This window comes from Leucopleurus acutus (assembly GCF_964270905.1).
Source record: "Leucopleurus acutus genome assembly, chromosome: 2".
Taxonomy (NCBI): domain Eukaryota; kingdom Metazoa; phylum Chordata; class Mammalia; order Artiodactyla; family Delphinidae; genus Leucopleurus; species Leucopleurus acutus.
Window position 1 is genome coordinate 70,777,878 of NC_139143.1, and position 6,000 is coordinate 70,783,877.

Sequence of the window (6,000 nt, forward strand, 5' to 3'; positions counted from 1 at the left end):
TGGACATAGAGATTGTCATGCTGAGTGAAGTAAGTCACACAGAGAAAGGCAAATATCTGATATCGCTTATATGTGGAATCTAGAAAATATGGTACAAATGAACTTATTTACAAAACAGAAATAGAGTCACAGATATAAAAAACAAACATGGTTACCAAGGGGAAAAGGGGGGGGAATAAACTGAGAGATTGGGATTGACATATACACATTACTATATATAAAATAGATAACTAATAAGGACCTACTGTATAGCACAGGGAACTCTACTCAATACTCTGTAATGACCTATATGGGAAAATAATCTAAAAAAGAGTGGATGTAATGTATAACTGTATATGTAATGTATAACTGATTCACTTTGCTGTACAGCAGAAACTAACACAACAGTGTAAATCAACTATACTCCAATAAATTTTTTTTAAAATTCACAACTCTATCCACTCATTCACTTATACATTCTTTCATTTTTTAAAAAATATTAAGTTCCTATTAATGTGCCAGTAAGACAGATATCATTCCTATTCTTATTGCGCTTACAATATAGAAAGACAGGTACTTGAACACTCCAAGACAATAAAATGTAATCCTAGGGAAAGTACTAGGGAATATTTAGCAGAGACATATAACCAAGTCCCAAAGCAACCTCAGTTTTTTAAAATGACTTCACTATTTGAAACTATGAATGTATGAATAAATTACATCTGCAGTTCTCCTTTATTTAAGATAAAGTAACTTAAGTAGTAACATTTAGAAATTCTCCTTTCCCTAAAAAAGTAGCTACATTCAGGCACCTCCATATCAATAACACCTTACAACCCAGGGGAGTGTTTTCCAAATGGCTTTATATTTCCGAGTAGCTTCTTTTCTTTTATGTGTTCCTTGATAAACAACCCGGCATTTTCTGCAAGTATTGTGGAAAAGTGGCCTGACGTAGGTGAAATGAATCAAATCCAATATACTTTATCCATTGTTTACAGAAATGTTTTGTCTGTATTCTACATGGGATGCCCCACAAATCAGTGTAATGCATTTGCTACAAAGGAACATAATTGGCCAACACACACAGTAGTCTTTCGTGTATTTAAGAGAGTAAAGCTTCACTGTTGTTGTTATTGTTGAATATTTTTAATCTTAAATTTAATGGTTTTGACTTTTATTATTTCTCCATTATATACATAATATAGAATTATAGTCATATTAGAAACTCGTAAATGAGTAAAAAAGAAAACAATCACCCTTAAAGTTCTAGTCAGATATAACTCCCATGAACAGTTTAGAGTATAACCTCCTAGATGTTTTTTCCTCTTTCCTTTCTTTAATGGACTTCAACTGCACAAATTTGAAATAATCATAACCCTTACTTTGTAACACATTCTCATCATTGACCCTCTTTATTATTTATTAATAAGCTAATAAACATTTACCACCCTATGCAAGATCTAGAATACTGACAATAAATTACAAGTTATTGTCAATATTCTAGATGTTTTCCTATGTGGTATGTGTGTGTGCATATATATATGTAACTTTTAAAAAAGTGGTCCTTTTTAGCCAAGATCTCATTAGCCAAGTACCCACAGTTAAGAGATTGCACTAAAAAGCAAAGATTGTCCTAACATATATTTACCAATGAACCAATATAGTCACATGATATATTGTGAACTTTCAACGCCATCAATATACATTTATATCATTTTAAGTACTGAACAGTATTCCATTGCATAAATTTGTTATAATTTGTTTAATGGTCCTCTTTTTTAACATTTAGATATTCTGCTTTTTTAATTAGGTAAGAATGTGAAAACATCCTTAAATATGCTTCTTGACCCATCTATCTGATTATTTCCTCTTGTTGGATCAAAGGGTATGCACGTTTTTAAGGCCTTTGATGCATCCTACTAAATTGCTTTTAAAATTTAAACTAATTTAGGTTCCAGTGACCTCACTAGAGAAGCAGAAGCTCCTGATGCCAGAAGACCTCAGGCAACTGGACGTTGGTGGAGTAAGTACAACAGTCAGACCTGAGGTTAGGTAGGGCACTGACAAAGTCTGCTATGCTTTAGGAAGGAATCATATACAGAGCATTTAATCTGTGATATTTTAGCATATTTCTAGGTTATGTGTGCAACAGCACAGTAAAACCCACGATGGAAAAAAAGCCACAGAAACAAAATTCAGTGTGGCCAGAGGTACACGTTTCTATCAGAAAAGACAAATTATATGATGAAGAATGTGGAAATCATTTTAAAAAATAAAAAGTATAACTGTTCAATCCTATCCAATTTTTATGTATCTGTAACCCTTAGGACAACTTGAAATGCCCAATATGTAAACCTTCAGGTAGATGAAGACCTAGAAAAAATATTTTTGAACTGTTACATGCTTCTATATATACATGTAACAAACACATATTTAAATACTTTTCTAACCTGAATTTGGTAATTTAGGAATATTCCCACCTCATTCCAGTCCTCCTGCTTACCATTTATTTTAGGTTTTAGAAATGGTAAAATAATTGTAAAATAGTATATATATATATATATATATATATATACTATTGTATTCAGGAAAAACACATACTCCCTTTTTGGCCAACTGCATCATTGGTGAAGTTCTGCCGCTTTTCATGTGCTTTAAAGGCGAGTCCAATGTATCTCTTGAAAACTGTTTCCTGCAACTCTGCCTTGCTTTCAAATCCTTTTCGATGCCTTACCTCAATAAATTTTTGGACGATAGTTATCATTTATAACTCTGCAGGTTTGTGAATTGCAGTGCCCCTCAGCTCCATTTTTCAACTCGCCTTTTTGGGAGCTGGCCGCAAAACAGCAGGATTGCTTCAGGCCCTATTCTGGTTCCGGGGAACAAGCTGAGCCTTTGGTTAATTATTCTTGATTGGAAATTAGAGTGACATGTGCCTGTCCAAACACCTAGAGCTTGTCTCTCATTGGTTCCCCCTCTTTCCGTCCATCCTCGGAAAAATTGCAAACTGTACAAAACAGGAGGTTACAGGTGCTGATTCTCCAAGTGGGGAGCTTGTTAGGAAAGAGGCTGGAGGGGTGAACCCGACTACCAGGATATGAGGAATTGACGTGTCTTTTCCAAACTCTTTCCGATCAAAGGGTGTACTATCTTCTGGGTGTCACAGGCATGTTTTAGCTGTAGGAAGAGTTCCCTGCATGTAAGGAGAACACCAGGGATTTTTCCAAATCAGTGTCTCCCCGAACCCCACACTGGGAAATTTTTAAGCTACGGGTACATGTTTGTTCATTAAGGGCCTTGGGCAGTAGTCAGATTCCGAGCTTTAGATGATTGAAGTCTTCACGGTCAGAAGCGCTCACCATTGACCTCCTTTAGGTTACATTTTATCTGTCGTTGATAGATGATGTCGATAAAAATAGCTATTCTTTTTAAGATTATTTCCCCTTATAGGTTATTACAAAATATTGAGTGTAATTCCTTGTGTTATACAGTAGTTCCTTGTTGATGATGTATTTTATACATAGCAGTGTGTATGTGTTAATTCCAAACTCTTAATTTATCCCTCCTCCCGCGTTTCCCCTTTGGTAATAGTAAGTTATAAGATTTTATACTCAGAAATGGGGGAGCTGAAAGAGAGGTATCATTTTCAATGGAAAAGCATTCAAAACAAGATTGAAGCGTCAGCCAAGATTATTAGACGTACATCCTTGGAAAGAAATCACTTCATTTCTCTAATATTGACCTGACAAATAAGACAAACCTTTTCACTGAACTTGCTTATAATAAAGTGATGGAAATATCCAAGGGAAGTGTTAGAAACATTTTACCTGAGCCTTATACACTGCTCTATGTTAATTACAGTTTGGCTCACATATCTGTTCATTGAAGTTACAGTGTTCTCAATTTCCGTTACTGATCCTCCAGAGTGGGCCCCAACAAGGGTCCCCCTGCCCAGTGTCATTGGAACCAACAGATCGAGATTGAGTTTGGTTCAGAAGCAAAGGAAACTTTATATTTTGATCAGAGAATGGAGAGGTGAGAGCGAGCGCTCCCCCGCGGGCTGTGGGCCGGGCTGCTGTGTAGGGATCCCGTCAGCGTCAGCAGGCGGGAGGGGGCGGAGCTCTCGAGGGCCGGGTTGGCTGGAGCTCAGGCTCTATGTCGCGGAGTTTGAACGGGGCCCCGCAAGCTGAGGTGTCGGCCCAGCCATATTGCACTAGGAAATCGGGTCTGCAGTGCCGGGTGTGAGGCCTCTGCCTGCGGAAGCCTAGGAGCAAGTGAAATTAGACAAAGCACAAAGGAAAAAAAGGTTAGACTTTATTTTATTGCCCAGATTCTATTTTTATCTCCCAGGAATTTTTAATGGGCTTTGCCGGTGACAAAACCCTCCTCTGCCTTTTGTTCCGTTCCTCATTCTTGGGGCGCTGAGGGTGCAGACCCCTCTTCTGTAAATGCTTCGTGCTAAGTTGGGAGTCCTCATACCCGGTGGGGAGGGGCAGAACGTCTCCCCAGCAGCCTCCAGGTGAGGTTGATTGTCCCTAGGCCTCCTGCCTCACTGCTCGTGTCCGCCTGAGCGCCAGCATTGGAAGTGTTATAGATTCCAATGACCTTTAAGGGTCCAGGAAAGAGATGCGCAGAGACGCTGGGGGGGCCGGTTTTACCCCGCCCCACATTTGTTCGGCCACCTTAGGCTGACGGTTTCTGCCAGCCTAGATGCTCTGACCAGTAGCCTGCGCTTTCTTCAGTTAGGCCCCTGAGTTAACGTACAAACAGCACCAGGTGTCAGAGCCCTGCCCGCTCAACTCCCAGACAGTCCAGGCCCGGTGCTGATCCAAGACCATGACGGCCACTGAGTCAACGGCCTTTTGAAGTAGCCAGGAGTCCAGCCGGTCTCATTGGCCGCCGTCACCGCGGTGGCTGTTGGCTTTTCTATGGTGACACCGTGATATACGGTTCCCCTGCCAAGCTTATTAGCTCCCCTCTGGGTGCAGTAAGTCCTGCAAGCAGTAGTCTACTCTTTTGGGACACACTCTTGTTGTTTTATGAGAGAAACTCCAGGTCAAGTGATGGTCACACGAGTTGTCATGGGGGCCCGTTGCCCCCGGTTGTCTCTCTGGAGGTTGGAGTTGGAGGGCCTCCTCACTCGAGGTCGGTGTGCCCACGGAGCGAACCCTGCAACTTCAGGGCATGGTTGGTGGTTAGGATTCCCACGTGGGGTCCTTTTCCCTTAGGAGGGAGCTGGCCTTGCGGGCTGCTGATTTCCAGGTTTTTAGATACCCCTAGTATCCTGGCAGCGGGCCAAGCCCTTGGTGACCGTAGTTTATCCTACCTGGATGGCATACTTGAGTTGTTCCAGTTCAAGTGGTCCCAGTTTTTGCACTAATACTCCAAGGGCGATTCACCTTCTACTGGGAATGTAAAGGTCAAAGTGTTTAGCTAAATTTGGGAGGGCCAGGGCCAGGGCCTGAATTAACTTCTCTTTCAATTCTTGAAAGGCCACTTCTGGATTCTATTCAAAAGGATCATCATCTTTTCCTTTCACTGTTTCATATAGAGGCCCAGCTAGTAGACTGTAGTTAGGGATCCAGAAGCAGCAAACCCTGGCCTCCCCAGGGACCCCTAAGCTGTCTTCTAGTTTTAGAAAGGGGTAAGGCTGCAAATGGCTTCTTCCCTTTCCTGGGATGGGCTTCTCCGACCTTCTGTGAGAATGAAGCCCAGGCAGGTCACCTTAGTCTGTGATATTTGAGCGTTTGTCTTGGACACCTTCTATCCTTTATTGGCTGGGTAGTTCAGAGACCTCTTTAGTAGGGCTGGCGATCAGAATGTCGTCTGCATATTGAAGGAGGGTTCACTTCTCCAGAGGTAGATCTTTTAGGTCTTTAGCTAAAGTTTCCACAAAGATGGTGGGGGAATTTTTGAACCCTTGTGGTAGGACGGCCCAGCAGGATTCTTTCTGTTGTATGTTGAGTCCTGCCAGTCAAAAGCTAAAGTTTCTTGTGACTCTGGGACTAATGGAATACAGAA